Source organism: Peromyscus maniculatus, chromosome 10 (assembly GCF_049852395.1).
Source record: "Peromyscus maniculatus bairdii isolate BWxNUB_F1_BW_parent chromosome 10, HU_Pman_BW_mat_3.1, whole genome shotgun sequence".
Taxonomy (NCBI): domain Eukaryota; kingdom Metazoa; phylum Chordata; class Mammalia; order Rodentia; family Cricetidae; genus Peromyscus; species Peromyscus maniculatus.
Genome location: NC_134861.1, coordinates 8,795,686 through 8,812,193, shown reverse-complemented (window position 1 = coordinate 8,812,193; position 16,508 = coordinate 8,795,686). Strand labels below are relative to the sequence as shown.

The window sequence follows — 16,508 nt, the reverse complement described above, 5'->3', positions numbered from 1 at the left end:
AGATGACACCAAAGGTCCCCAAGGGCCTGTAACTCCAGCTCCAAAGGATCCATTGCCCTCTGCTGGCTTACTTCGGTACTGCACCCACAGGCACAAAAAAAAAAAAACAAAACAAAAAAAAGTGTACAAACATACACAAATCAACCAATCAAGCAAGCAATAAAATACTTTAAAATAAAAAGCAATTACATGGTTAAACACTTAAACACACACACATTTCACCAGGATCGGTGGTACATGCCTTTAAACCCAGCACTTGGGAAGCAGAAACAGTCTCTTTGAGTTTGAGGCCAGCCAAGGCTATATGGCAAGACCTTGTCTCAAAAACAACAAGCTAAAAAATAAATAAACACATAAACTCAAAAGACTGCATGCCATTTAATTACCTTTCTATTAAGTTCAAACTCAAGCCTAATTCATGGGTGCTGATTGAACTGCCCTTACTGGCTCCTCTCCAAAGGCAGGTCTGAGAGAGCGTCAAGAGGTTTCTCAGAGGCGGAAAGATATTCAGATTCATCTGCTAGGTGCTTATTGCACAGACCTGTTCACTTTGTTTAAATTCACAGAGCTGCCGGGCAGTGGTGACGTACACCTATAATGCCAGCACTCTGGAGGTAGAGGCAGGCAGATCTCTGAATTTGAGGCCAGCCTGGTCTACAGAGTGAGTTCTAGGACAGCCAGGGCTATTACACAGAGCTAGGGCTGGAGAGGTGGCTCAGCATTAAGAATGCCTGTTGCTCTTGCAGAAGACCTGGATTTGATTCCTGGAACCCACATGGCAGCTCACAACCATCTCTAATTCCAGCTCCAGGGGATTTGATGCCCTCTCCTGGACTCTCTAGGCTCCCAGGCACAAAAGTGGTAGACAGACAGACAGACAGACACCTACACACATAAAATAAAACCAACTTATAGAGCTACACACAGGACTTTTGGCCTTCCATGGGACACTTGGCTATAGTCCTACCTACTTGGGAACCAGAGGCAGACAGGCTGCTTCCACCTAGCTGGAGATCAGCCTGGGTGACATAGCCCATTTCTAACGAGCAGTGACAAATCCTCCAGACTGAGCCATCTCTGTGTCCTTGCCGATCACAAAGTGCACACGCCGCCCAGCTTGGTGTGTTCCTCCCATGATAAAGACTTTATCATTCGATGATGTCTATTTGCCCATCCTAACAAGAAGTGGTGTTGTTTTGTACGTTTGTACAGCTTATTTAAATGAAATCAGACATCATGTGCTCTTAGGCTTTTTCTGTAGCATTTATGAATCAACTAAGTTGCTTCCTGCAGCTGCAGCTCATTCACCTTCCTGGCTCTTCGCCATTCACAATGAATGTGCCATATCCAGCCATTCGCCTGCTAATGCTCATTCACTCTCCCAGTTTTCCTTCTATTCCAGTGTTCCTCTCGACATTTTTCCACCTGCCTCCATGTGCACATGAGCAAGAATTTCCTCAGGCACACACAGGTAGGAATACAGCTAAGAGCTGTTGGGATTCTGCATCACTGTTGGGGGTGCCAGATGCAGCTTGAGCATCCTTTATACAAAATGCTTGGGATTATAAATGCTTCGGGCTACAAATTTTTTAACTGGAATATTTGCAGGCTGGGGTGACAGCTCAATGGTTAGAGTACTTTCCCAGCATCTGTAAGGCCCTGATTTGATCTCTGACCCACATACTCTATGTGTGGTGATACACACATGAAATCCCAGCACTCAAGGTGGAAGTGTGATGGGTGGTGGTGATGGTGCATGTCTTTAATCCCAGCGCTGGGGAGGCAGCAGCAGGTGGATCTCTGTGAGTTCAAGACCAGTCTGGTCTACAGAGTGACATCCAGGACAGCCCAGGAGGGCTACACAGAGACACCCTGTCTCAAAAAACAAAACAAAACAAAACAAAAAAGAGGTGGAAGCAGAAAGTTCAAGGTCATATTTGGTTACACATTAAGTTCAAAGCCAGCTTAAAATATTTGAGGCCAAGTCCAAAAAAAAAGTAAAGACACTGAAAAGGTTTTGAGATGGCTCTGTGGATAAAGGCCACTGTGTAAATATGAAATGTTGAGTTCAGATCACATCATCCAGAGAAAAGCCAGGCATTCACAGGGCTGGAGAGATAGTTAAAAACACTGTCTGCTCTTCCAGAAGACCCAGGTTCAATTCCCAGCACCTACACAACAGCTCACATTGTAACTCCAGCTCTAGGGGATCCAACACCTTCTTCTGGCCTCCAAGTGCGCTGCACAAACAAGATGCAGACATACATGTGATCAAAACGCCCATACACATAAAATAAAAATGAATGTTTAAAAGCTGTACATGGTGGCACATGTGTGTAACCCCAGTGCTGGGGTGTGGACCCCTAGGGTTAACTGGCCAGTCAGTCTAAACAAAGCCCCAGTCTGAGAGAAAGACCTTGTCTTAAAAATTAAGGTGAAAAAGGAGGCTAGAGAGATGGTGTGATGGTTAAGAGTACACACTGCCCTTCTAGAGGCCCTGGGGTTGATCCCAGAACCAATATGGCAACTCACAACTGTCTGCGACTCCAGTTGCAGAGAATCCATTGCCTCTTCTGGCCTTTGTGGGCACCTGGCATGTTGTACCTATGTATACCACACACACACACACACACACACACACACACACACACACACACACACACACACACAGAGGGAGAGAGAGCCAGAGGATGGGACTGGATTTTAAACATAAAAGTTGATTCATATGAATATTACTTATGTGCATGTTTACAGTTTACTTACACAGCCTGAAGGTAGTTCTATACAAGATGTGTTTGGGTTGCAATCTGTCAAATGAGGCCAAGTATGAATTTTCTGCCCATAGCATCATTTAAAACTTGATTTTGGAGCAGCTCATATTTTTGCTTCATTTCATCCCGGTGGCCACTCGACCCACTGACGCGCACACCAGCACTTGTCAGACGTTATTTCTTTATTTTTTAGATTTCGGAGCTAGGGTCTCACTGTGTAGCCCTGATTAGCCTGGAACTTGCTGTGCAGACAGGCTGACCTTGAATTCAGAGATCTGCCTGCCTCTGCCTCTGCCTCTGCCGGGATTAAAGACACGTGGTACCATGCCTGGCCCCTATTGTCAGACTTCAATTCTTGCTAGTCTCCTGGCTGTTCCACAGCGTGTCCCTAGGGGGATTTTAATTTGCTCTTCACTGTTTGTTAGTGAGTTTCTTTACACATTTGTTCCCAGTTTCCCTGTGCTGTGGCTTGCCTACTGTTCTGTTTGGCTGCCTACTTCCCGGCTGGGATACTTACATTTATTTGTGGATTTTTGTTTTTTGTTTTTCAAGACAGGGTTTCTATGTGTAGCCCTGGCTGTCCTGGAACTTGCTCTGTAGACCAAGCTGGCCTTGAATTTAACAGAGATTCTCCTGCCTCTACCTCCTGAGTGCTGGAATTAAAAGCATTCACTACCACCCACCAGCATATTTGTGGATGATTTTATGGGTTCTCAAACACCAGCTTTCATTGATTACATGTTGCGAAAAATCTTTCTATCTGTGGCTGACAGTTTTCCATTTTAATGATATCATTTGTTTAACAAAAGATTTTTTTCCCTCCCGAGCTGAGGACTGAACCCAGGGCCTTATGCTTGCTAGGCAAGTGCTCTACCACTGAGCTAAATCCCCAACCCCTTAACAAAAGATTTTAAAGATTGATTTTTATTATTTTTTTTTCTTTTTTGGTTTTTCGAGACAGGGTTTCTCTGTGTAGCTTTGCGCCTTTCCTGGAACTCACTTGGTAGCCCAGGCTGGCCTCGAACTCACAGAGATCCGCCTGGCTCTGCCTGCCGAGTGCTGGGATTAAAGGCGTGCGCCACCACCGCCCGGCTGATTTTTATTATTTTTTAAGTTATGTGTAGATGTATGTCTGTGTTGGGATAAGTACAGGTGCCCCTGGGACCTGGAGGTGTCAGGTCCCCTCATCTGGAGTCAGACAGTTGTGAGCCACCTGATGGGGTGCTGGGAAACATACCCAGGTCCTCTGCCAGAACAGCAAGTGCTCTTAACCGCTGAGCCATCTCTCCATCTCCTTAACAAAAGATTTGAAGTGGACTTTGTCTCTGTTTCTTTAATGGTATGACTTATTTAAGAACTCCGCAGGGAGCTGAGTTGGTAGTTCAGCAGTGAAGAGCTGGCCTCGAGGGCATGAGGACCTGAGTTTGATCCCTCAGGGGCCATGTACAAAGCAGGCCATGGCGGCACTCTTGTAATCTTGGCGCTTGGCAGGCAGAACAGTAGATCCCTGGGGCTCGCTGGTGCCAGTCTAGTCCACTTGGCAGCTCCAGATGGATGTGAGGACCTGTAGATGTAACCAACCATAAGAAACACAGAACCAATGTAAAGAAGAAAGCCAAGAGGACAGAGCTCAGAGCTAAAACCTTACCCTTCCTCCTGCAGTGGTTCTAGCTCTCCGAAAAAGAGCTACTTCCTGTGTGTTTATCTTTACATAGTCTTTCTGTTCTGCCTTCTCATTGGTTGTAAACCCAAACACATGACTGCCTCGTTACTGCCTGTCTGTAGAGACTTCCAGGTCTTCTATGGTATTGAGATTAAAGGTGTGTGTCTCCAATGCTGGCTGTATCCTTGAATACACAGAGATCTACCTAGCTCTGCCTACCAAGTGCTGGGATTAAAGGTGTGCGCCACCACCGCCATGCTCTTGCTATGGCTCTAATAGCTCTGACCCCCGGGCAACTTTATTTATTAACATACAATTAAAATCACATTTCAGTATAAATAAAATACCCCCATAAGGACCTATCACCCAAAACAAGGTAAACTATAGCTGAGGAATGACAGCCTAAGTGTCCTTGGTTTCTGCATGCATATGCATACATGAGTATGTTCACACACACAGGTATACCTGCACACGCATGAACATGAATCACACACAAACACACACACATACATACATACAACACAAAATTTTTTTTTAGAGTTACCCTATGCTGGGTTCAGTGCTCAGCAACATGAACACACATACACACATACACACACACACACATACACACATATACACACACATACACACATATACACATATGCATTTTCATACACACACATATACATACATACACACACATACACATACATGCACATATACACACACATACACATATACACACATATACATACACACTCATACACACATTCACACACAGATACACACATATACACATGTACACATCCATACACATACACACACATACACATACATACTCATACACACACATTCACACACATACACACATATACACATACACACATCCATACCCATACACACACGTACACACACACATACATGCACATGTACACACACACATACACACTCACTTTACCAACAAAGTCAAAACAATATTTACTTCCTATTCTTCCCTTGAAGTTTTTTTCAAACATGGGTCTTTAGTTTCCTTTCTTTCTCTTTTTCTTTTTCTTTTTTTCTTGTTCAAGACAAGGTTTCTCTGTGTAGCTATGGCTGTCTTCAAACTCACTCTGTAGACCAGGCTGGCTTTGAACTCACGGAGATCGATTGCCTCTGTGCTGAGGTTGAAGGCGTGCACCACCACACCCGGTTCCTAGTATGTTTTTTATTGTTGGAACAAACACCAGGATCAAGAGCAGGCCGGGAGGAAAGGGTTGTTTGGCTTTTACAAGTCCCTGTCACAGCTCATCACTGGGGAAAGCCAGAGCGGGAACTTCAGCAGGAGCGAAGGCAGGAACCGTGGGGGAAGGCTGACTGGCTTGCTCAGCCTGATTTCTTACACACCCAGGACCACCTGCCAGGGGTGGCACTGCCCAGGGGTGGCACTGGACTCCTCCCTCATCATCATTAACGGGGAAAGTGCCCCACAGACTTGTCACAGTCCAGTCTGATAGAGGAAGTCCCTCTACTGAGTGGCCCTCTTCTCAGGTGACTCTAGTTTAAGTTGAAAAAAATTAGCCAACACATTAACTTTATGTCAACTTGACATACAAACACACCACTACAATCATACCCTGTTTATTCCTTACCTCATGTTAATATTATAAATACAACTTTAAAAGTATCACAGTCTTGGGCTGGAGAGATGGCTCAGAGGTTAAGAAGTTCTGAATTCAATTCCCAGCAACCACATGGTGGCTCACAACCCTCTATAATGAAATCTGGTGCCCTCTTCTGGCAAGTAGGTGTACATGTAAACAGAACACTGTACATAATAAATCAATAAATCTTAAAAAAAAAAAAAAGTACCACAGTCTTAAAAAGTTCATTTTTTTTTTCCTCTCTAGGCATGGTGGTGCACACCTTTACTCCCAGCACTCAGGAGGCAGAGGCAGGTGGATCTCTGTGAGTTTGAGGCCAACCAGGACAGCCAGGGCTACACAAAGAAACCCTGTCTCAAAAAAACAAAAAGAAAAAAAAAAGTTCATTTTTTTTTCTTTAAAATACTCAAAATCTCTTAGCTCTGGGCTCCTGCAAATCGAAAGCAAGCCAAACTCTTTCTTACTCTAACAGGGAAGAACTAGGGCATAGTTAAAATCAGATCAAAGCAAAACCAAAATTCAACAGTATAAACAGCCCAGTGTTCAACATCTGGGACTCATTCATTATCTTCCGGGCTCTGCAGTATCCAGCAGTTTCAGCAGGCCCAAGACAGCTCTGCTCTGCTGCACACCTGCTACTATCCGTGGTGATCTTCTCAGGGTCCTGAAATCTCCGTGCGCTGGGGTCTCTACTGTAACTGAGGTTGTGCCTTCACCAATGGCTTCCTGGTTCTGCTGCAGGAGGGACTCCAACTCTGGCACACGGTACCAAGCCTCAGCTTCTCTCCAAGACCCCTTTAAGCCTTAGGTCTCTACTGCAACTCAGGCTACACTTTCACAGATGGCTTCTCCTGGGCTCTCACAGTGCCAAGCCTCAGCTGCTCTCCACGACTCACCCTTTAGGCCTTCAAAACCATTAACATGTAGACTCCTACATATTGGCTTGACATGTAGCCTTGGCCATCCTGGACCACAGCTTCTGTGTGCTGACCCTGAGGAGATATTCTCAGAGGATTTCACCTCAGTGATGATGCTGGGCTCTTCTTAACCACAGCTGATTTCTCAGATCCTGCTAACCAGATTTGTCCCAGTAAATAAAGGTTTCACTTCAGTGGTGCTGGTCTTTTGTAAATCACAGCTGATTTTGCAGTCCTAGCTGAACAAAAATCGTATGTTATTATTTTGATATATCACACAAAGACCCTAATAGAATATTTGTTTCTGAAACTTTACAAGCCAGGTCTCCACTATCTGCAATTCTTTCCACACTCATACCTTCCAGGCTCCCACAAAACAGCCCATTAAAGCTTTGACCACTCAATGTTTTTTCCAAACCAGGGTTTCAAACACTTCCACAATCTTTTCTAAACCAATATGGCCAGGTCTGTCACAGCAATGGTTCATTTTCTGCTACTAACCAGCCCAGTGTATTTCCAAAAGATGCATCCTATTAGAATAAGTGATCAGGGGGCTGGAGAGATGGCTCAGAGGTTAAGAACACTGGCTGTTCTTCCAGGGGTTCTGAGTTCAATTCCCAGCACCCATATGGTGGCTCACAACCATCTGTAATGAGATCTGGCGCCCTCTTCTGGCCTGTAGAGATACATGCAAACCGAACACTGTATACATAATAAATCAATCTTTAAAAAAAAAAAAAAGAGTAAGTGAACACATCAACTCTCAAAACGGATCTTTGCCCATATAAATAAGATAAGGATCTCCTTATCTAACCTCATCCTGGATTTCCTGGGTGGATCTTGAATGTAATGTTAAAAGTCCTTGTAAGAGATAGAAGAGAAAAAGATGCATAGAGGTGTGGTGGAAAGAAAATGGCCCCCGTAGGGAGAGGCTCTATTAGGAGGTGTGGCCTTGTTGGAGGAAGTGTGTCTCTGTGGAGGTGGGCTTTGAGGTCTCCTATGCCCAAGCCATGCCCAGTGACACAGTTCACTTCCTGTTGCCTATGGGTCAAGATGTAGCACTCTCTCAGCTCCTTCTCCTGCACCATGTCTGTCTGCATGCCACCATGTCCCGCCATGATGATAGTGGACTGAACCTCTGAAAATGTAAGCCACCACAATTCAATGTTCTCTTTATAAGAGTTGCTATGGTCATGGTGCCTCTTCACAGCAATAGAGACCCTAACTAAGACAAGAGGTGTGGGAAACGCATTTGAGGACAGGAAAATATTGGAGTGATCAAGTCACAAGCTAAGGATCCCTGGCAGCCACAACAAACTGGGAGAATGAAAGACGTGTCCTTCTCTTCTCTGGGGGGAACATAGCCCTGGTGACACTTTGATTTAAATCCTCCGTCCTCCAAACTATGAGAGAATAAAATTCTATTGTTAATTTTTATTTATTTATTTATTTTCTGGTTTTTCAAGGCAGGATTTCCCTGTGTAGTTTTAGTGACTGTCCTGGAGCTTGCTCTGTAGACCAGAGTGACGTTGAACTCACAGAGATATGCCTGGCTCTGCCTCCCGAGTTCTGGGATTAAAGCCATGTGCCACAATTCTATTGTTTAAAGCCACCAAATTTGTGATAATGTTCCAACACCGCCCTAAGAAATTATTCTAGGTAGCTGGGTGGAGTGGTACATGTCTGTAACCCTAGAACTTAAGAAGCAGAGGCAGGAGGAGGATCAGGGTTCAAGTCTAATATGGGCTGTATCATGAGACACTGTTAAACAGCAAAAAAGAAAATAGAAAGAAGGAGATGGTAGAAGAGAAGAAGGAAGAGAGAGAGAGAGAGGAAAGAAGAAAGACAGGAGCCCAATCTAGAAGGCTAAAGAAGATAAAGAGAGCAGTGTTCAAATCCTCGGCCAAGAGCGGGACATTCCTCCTGCTGATAAGTATAGTCACTGCTCCAGATGTGGCAGCTCCAGATGTGGGAGCTAAAGAGTTGGATGAGTGGCGGGGCCAAGCTGCAGACAGCCTTGGCTCTCCATGTCCTCAGAGGAATGAACAAATCTACCAGGCACCTCCAGCCTTCTTATCCATGAGGCAAGATGGAAGAGGCAGTCCAGGGAGGCCCTGGGAACACAGGGCAGCGTCAGGCTGGCCTGGGGCGAGCCCTTGGCGGGGCAGGATTCTCCTGCAAAAAAGAAAAAGGGGGTTGGTGAAGACAAAGGCACCAAAGAGCCGGAGGGCGCGCGGTTTCCTGGTGGCCCCACGGGAAGCCTACTAATCTCAAAGAGAAGGGCCAACCAAAGCGTGGCTACAGGCAAGGTCAAGGGGCAGCGGGGCAACCGTGGGTGCCAGCGGGCTAAAGGACGATTCCGGGAGAGGACGGTGGGAGGGCTCCTATGTCTTTGGGTGTCTTTGATCTCTGAGCCACTTTGGCCCAGGACAGAGCCGTGGGTACCAACGGGGTCGTGTCTGTTTAAACAAAATTCAACACCGGCAGTCAATTATTAACTCGTGGGAGAAACAAGCAGGGGTATAAACCACATCTCCCACACCGAGGGCCTACAGCTGTGAGGCTGGGAAGGACTGCTTATCAGCAGTGGCAGCCACTCGTCACCCCCTGAGCCAAGGCAAGTGTCTGCTGTGCACCGTCTACAGTGAAGTCTTGGTGCCAGGTGCTGTGGGAACAGAGCCCACAGTTAGAATCTACCCTCTGCTCAGAGTTCTCTCGTCATGAACACCCAGCTCATCAGTCCCAACCCATCCAGCATCTCCCATAATCCTCAGGAGCACGCTGTGATGTAAGGCAAGGACCAATTGCATTTTCCAGGCAAGAAAACCCAAGTTCAGAGAGGGAGAGCAACTTGCCTTGGTCACACAGCTTCAGTCATGGAGGAACAAAGCACGAGTTCCTTTGGTCTCTAAGGCATTTTTGGCCTGTGACTTTCCCCTTAGCAAAAGGGGGAGAAAACGTTAGAGAAGGTGTACAGGAGCACGAAGCGGGGAACACAGGCGGTTCTCCCCAATAACGGGCAGATCAGCAAAGCTCTGGAAGGCAAGGCAGCAGCTGTCTTTCTTAGTCACTTACTTTCTATTATTCTCAAATCTTATGTGTGTAACCTGAGCTTGTGAGGACAGTACCTAGGGAGGCCAGAAGGAGGGGTCAGAGCCCCTGGAATTAGAAGTACAGGTGCTTGTGACTCGAACTCAGGTCCTCTGGAAGAGCAGCCAGGGCTCTTAAACCACTGAGCCATCTCTCCAGCCCCCACTGTTCTTTTCTGGGGGCCCATAGCCTCCCAACTCCACTTCTCACTGAGCGTTCATTGTATCCTTCCTTCTCCTCGGGGGTTAAGAGCAAGGGTTCTGGCGCCAGAGCTGGGTGCAGCCTTGGCTTCCCCTCTTTGCAGCGCTGGAACTTCGGCGGGGCTCACTTCCCCCACTTCTCTAACTATAAAGTGGGGTACTACACGCCTCAGGGAGAGATCAAAGCGGGGGACCTGTGCCAAGCGTTTGGCCTAGTGCCTGGCACACAATAAATACTCAATAAACACGGGCTGTTATCATCTCCCATGGAGGAAACTGCCTCCTCAGCCTTGCTGGCCCCCTGCACCAACTTACCTGCATCTCCGTTCTGATTTCTTCCGATGGGGAACCAACTTCAGCAAGGCAGAGGCAAGGTCGCGTCCTGCAAACAGCGTCAGGTGCGGTGGACGGACTGAAAGCAGAGCGGAGCCTCTGAACAAACTAGTTAGAGGGTTCGAGGACTGAAATTTCAACTGCACGCGGGGCCTTATGATCAGAAAACTGGTTTGCCAACCTTTCCAGATCTTTCCATCCTGAGTCTTTGGGGCATGCCAGGAGGACAGTCTGCAGAGGAAATGGCAGAATAAAGATGTGGGGAAGTGCCTGCTGCGTTTGAGGGAGCTGCTGTGTGTTTGAGAGAGGTGCAGGGCTCGGAAAAAGGGCCGGAAGGATGGTTTGGGGGTCCAGTCAGGGAAAACTTTGACTGTTGGGCTTTTATTTTGTCATACACTCAAGAGTCGGTCATTCATTTAGCAAATATTTATTGTGTGCCAACTGTATCTGAGGCATTTTGCCAGGGATTAGCTAGTAAAGCAAAAGGCGCAGTCCTTGTCCTTCTAGGAGGAGGAAACACAAACGGCTTGGGTCGCACAGCAGGTCGCAGGTGGGCTCAAGGGGCTAGACCCGGGGCTCGGGCACCTGTCCACCCTGGGGTGGGGAGCCAGGGGCCGTTAGGGGAGTGGCTTCCGGATCCGGATCCGTTGTTGCCTTTGTGGGTTCTCTGGGCTTAGCATTCCTGTCCGACCACGTTACCTAAGCGGGAACAATCGGTCAGGATCAGCCCGTGAACTCCTGGTCAGTCCCCACGTACCAGAAGAAGGCTGTTAAATTCAATCCAGTCAATCGGCAGAAGCCTTCCCGCGGCGACGTCAATCAAGTCTGCCCAATGACGGTCAATCAATACGTTGGGCGGGCCCCAAGAGGAAAGGAGCTCTTTTCCTGGGCACGCAGGGCAAGGTGGGAGACTGGCTCCAAAGGGAGGCGACTCCTGTAGGAAAATGATGTCACAGAGGAAAGCCCCGCGAGCTTGAGAGAAGTAGCACCCGATGGCACCCTTTGAGCCCCTTAGCCTGCTGTTTCTGGAACCAAAATTATCCCTGGACCTTGCACTTGGGTGGGTGGGGGGGGGAGGAGCGATTTCAAGACAGGGTTTCTCTGTGTAGCCTTGACTGCCCTGAAACTCACTTTGTAGACCAGGCTGGCCTTGAATTCAGAGATCCGCCTGCCTCTGCCTCCTGAGTGCTGGGATTAAAGATATGCATGTAACCCACTGGGCCCATTTTTAAATTTCTAGTTGCTTTTTTGTTTGTTTGTTTGTTTGTTTTTGTTGTTGTTGTTGTTTTGTTTTTTCGAGACAGGGTTTCTTTGTAGCTTTGGAGCCTGTCCTGGACTAACTCTGTAAACCAGGCTAGCCTCAAACTCACAGAGATCCGCCTGGCTCTGCCTTTCAAGTGCTGGGATTAAAGGCATGTGCCACCACCACCCGGCTCTAGTTGTTTTTTTTAAAAATTACTTTATGTGTAAGGGTGTTTTTCCTCCTCTGTCTGCGCACTACCCGCATGCAGTACCTTTAGAGGCCAGAAGAAGGCATCAGATATCCTGGAACTGGAGTTACAGACAGTTGTGAGCAGTCTTGTGGGTGCTGGGAATTGAACCTGAGTCCTTATCGAGAGCAGTCAGTGCTCTTTACCTCTGAGCCACCTCCCCAACCCTCTAGTTACTTTGTTAACTTTATAAAAGTATGATAATGAATACAATTGGGGCCTCCTAGTCTCTTCTCGGTGGTATATTGTAAAAAAGAATCTGTCCATATTTTCTTTGTGGTTGAGGGAAATAGCCACACACTTATATTTATGCGATCTTTAAATTTGACATCGCGGAGCAGAAGGCTGTTTTATCTACCAGGTTGTAGATGCTGCCAATTTCAGAGAAGGCCTTGATTGGCTCTGCTTTGGTCACGTGGTCACTGGGGAGCCAACCGATCCGGTTAAAGGAGCGAAGTGCTCTGAGTGGCCATTCTGCTCCCCTATGCCTCTTCCCTTCCCCCCAGCCCCCCAACACACACATCCAGGGGTTCTGGGTGTAGCCCTGGCTGGCCTTGAACTCACTGCCTCCCTCTGCCTCCCAAGCGAGCCACCCCTGCCAAGCTTACAAACGTTCTCAGCCCTGTGTTGGCCGCTTCGTGTAGCTAGCGTAGGCCAGGAAGGGGTGGAGCAGGATGCTGAGGTGATAATTCACGTTCATCCTCCCCCGCAAGCCCATGTTTTCTAGGCAAGGTAAATGGAACACACATTTCCACACTATCCCCCAAGTGCTCGTTGGGCAAAACCAAGTAGACAGCCTTTATTTCCTCTGGTTCCTTTTCCCTTTCTCTCCTAATGGAGGTGAAGCCACATAAAAGCAACCTAGCTTGTCTCTCTTCAAAGGTCTAATGACCCCTCATCTACCGTCAGCCTTTCTCGGCCAAGTGGGCCTGTGATTACACTTCCACTTCGGTTAAATACCTGTGCCTGCTGGATGAGGACGGCTACCCATGCCACAACTGTCCCTCCTACGCCGGTAGGGTGGTGTTCACACTTAGCGCCTGAAATTGCTACTTCCTCTATCCGCACAGCCGTGACAACCCTTGTTCCTTGATACAATCCCTATTTCTGTGTCCTTTGAGCCAAAATTGGCCCGCAAATGTATTTAGCCCCGTAGTAAGACAAATCTCCAAAACCAATTGCAAGAACATTTCTTTTTCCCTCCTTCCCTCCCTCCCTCCCTCCCTCCCTCCCTCCCTCCCTCCCTCCCTCCCTCCCTCCCTCCCTCTCTCTCTCTCTCTCTCTCTCTCTCTCTCTCTCTCACCTTCTTTTGAATAAAACAGAAGAGCTATGTGTCCTCAGCCTACATTCCCCATAGTAACTAGGCGCTGGAGTAACCGTCTTAAAATGGCCAGGCATTCCCCAGGCCACCCCTCCCAAGGGAGTTTCTGTTTGAAGCCCCACCACGGGCTTCAAACCACCACGGCCTTTGCGGGTGATTTTTGCTTACACCTGGCCTACTTCGCTCACTCACATTCCCGGCCTGGCCCCTGGAGCATTGTTTGAGTTTTGTGACTTCTGGTTGGGTGGCCATTGCAAATCAGGGGCAGGTTGAAGCAGGGCTTAAACCACCGATGAGTCGGGGCCTAGATTGGCCTTGTGCCTCAAGGCTCAGAGGAGACAGAGATTGATGGCGCACATCAAAGGCGGAAGAGACACTTCTAAGGGGTTTGAAAGAACTGCCGCTACTTGTCTGCATAACTACTATTGTACCTTTCAAGAGAATTATATGATGTTTAAATACAATAAATGAAGTTTCCAGAAATAGATATAAATGCCGGGGAAGAAATGCTAGCATGGCTTAAACCTGAAATTGCCTAAAAGAAGTAGGATAAGATTCAAAGTCTTAAAACCATTTTGTAAAATAGTTACTGTGTACTTATATTTTATGGAAATCTTTTATTGACTTCTTTGTCTGTCTCCTATAGTAATAAATGTTTGCAGAAGTTGGGAAGTCAAAAGAAAAAAGAAAAAAAAGGCAGGAAGGTAATTGAATACAGGGACTAGTTAGTACAACTGTAGATTTAATCTTTTTTTTTTTTTTTAATAATTGAAAAAAAAATACAGACAGTCCTGTGTGCCCACTGTGAAGTTTCTCCCAATGGTGACATCTTCTTCCCGTTTGTCTTCTGGTGTCATGGCTTCATGTGGAAAACCTTATTGCTATTCAATAAAGTTTATTGAATGAATGTGTTTGTATATAGAAAAGGAATGTTATCATGTGTTGATTTAGTAGATTACGCTCTTCATTTATTTTTACTCTTTTGAGAAGGTAATAAATATATGCACAGGGAACAAAATTCAAACAGGTCTTAGTCATCAGGGAAAACCATTTATTCTTTTTGTTTGTTTGTTTGGTTTGAGACACAGTTTCTCTGTGTAGCCCTGGCTCTCCTGGAACTCACTTTGTAGACCAAGTTGGCCTTGAACTCACAGAGATCCATTTGCCTCTGCCTCCGGAGTGCTGGGATCAAAGGCGTGCGCCACCACACGCGGCTATTTATTTGTTCTTAAGATTTATTGGGTCTGGAAAAATGGTTTCGTGGTTAAGAGAGTGCACTGCATTTGCAGAGGACCAGAGTTCTGATCCCAGTACCCATGTTGTGTGGCCCACAGCTCCTGTACATTCACCTCCAGGGAATCTAACTCCTCTTGCCTCCAAGGGCATGTGACACACACAGACACACACACACAGACACACACAGACACACACAGAGACAGACACACACACACAGAGACAGACACACACACACAGAGACAGACACACACACACAGAGACAGACACACACACACAGAGACAGACACACACACACACAGAGACAGACACACACACACACAGGGACACACACACAGAGAGACAGACACACACACACAGTTGTATACTTAATTTTAAAGTCTTTAAAAATGTTTATTGTTTTAGGTGTACGTGTTTTGCCTACATGTACTTCTGTTCACCAAGAGAATGTCTGATGTCGAAGGTAAGAGGACAGTGTTGGATTCCTGGGAAACAGAGTTAGGGATGGTTATGAGCCACCATGTGGGAACTGAACCTGGATCCTCTTCAAGAGCAACAAGTGCTCTTAACTGCTGAGCCAACTTCGTAACCCCCATTTATTTCTTATGCCTCCTTCCATGAGAACATCCATGTATCTGTTTTCCCCCAGTCACACCCTTTTCTGTTATAGAATCTTCTTTTTTCACTTATAAGTATATTTTGCAATAAAATCATATTCTATACATATATTGTACATACAAGTATGTGTACGTATACATACTTTTTCTCACTTATCAGTATGTTTGAAATCATTCCACACAAGTTCATAGAATTTCTTTAAAATTTTGAGTCAGCACACAAAGTGATGAGCTTATGTCATTTTCATACCTGTGTGTCAGTGTTTGTTTGTTTGTTTGTTTGTTTGGTTTTTCGAGACAGGGTTTCTCTGTGTAGCTTTGCACCTTTCCTGGAACTCACTCTGTAGCTCAGGCTGGCCTCGAACTCACGGAAATCTGCTTGGTTCTGCCTCCTGAGTGCTGGGATTAAAGGCGTGCGCCACCACTGCCCGCCCGGCTCCTGTGTGTCATTGTAATTTGATTTTCATCCTCATCAGAGGCTGCCCTATCCCCAAATTTCTTTCTTTCTTTCTTTCTTTCTTTCTTTCTTTCTTTCTTTCTTTCTTTCTTTCTTTCTTTCTTTCTTTCTTTCTTTCTTCCTTCCTTCCTTCCTTCCTTCCTTCCTTCCTTCCTTCCTTTCTTTCTTTCTTTCTTTTCTTTTCTCTTCTTTTCTTTCTTTTTTTGATAGTTGTTTAATATGTGTCCCATTACGGAATAAGTGGATCCATTGTCTGTGATAGATACTTAAAATGTTTTCAATAGCTAGATTACAGCTCACACCCAGGATGATTTTCCAGATGTACCACGTATGATGGCCATGGGTCACATGGGTTCATGCCTATCCAGCTTCTTGATTCCATCCTTGTCCATAGCTTAGCTCACAAGAGTTCTTGGTTGCTTATTTGAAGTCAACTTTCATTTTTAATGATTTATTGTGTGTGTGTGTGTGTGTGTGTGTGTGTGTGTGTGTGTGCTCACATGCACATGTTCCTATGGAGACCAGAAGAGGTCATTAGATTCCCTGGAACTAGGGTTATAAGTGACTGTGCACCACTCAGTGTGTGGTTCTGAGACTGAATTCTCTTCCTTTGCAAGGGAGCAAGTGCTCTTACCCAGAAGTCATCATCCATCCTTAACTCAATGACTGCAGGGTTGCCCCGCTTCTGGGGACTGAACATAGGGCCGCATGCATGCTGCTCAAGCACTCCGCTGCTAAGCTAGAACTCCCAGTGGTTCGAAGTCTCTCTCTCTCCCTCCCTCCCTCCCCCC

General features: G+C 46.3%; 1 long non-coding RNA gene across 2 annotated transcripts; it reads right to left on the bottom strand.

The window, feature by feature from the left end:
- Positions 1 to 2,901: 2,901 nt before the first annotated feature.
- On the bottom strand, positions 2,902 to 11,605 carry LOC143267557 (uncharacterized). Of its 2 annotated transcripts, XR_013042746.1 has the most exons (5): positions 11,357 to 11,605; positions 10,582 to 10,830; positions 9,039 to 9,151; positions 6,956 to 7,215; positions 2,902 to 4,335 (listed from the first exon to the last, which is right to left on the bottom strand). It is a non-coding gene; the product is annotated as an uncharacterized LOC143267557 (long non-coding RNA). The 2 variants fall into 2 exon arrangements; XR_013042745.1 differs by having other exon boundaries at positions 6,956 to 9,151.
- Positions 11,606 to 16,508: the final 4,903 nt, after the last annotated feature.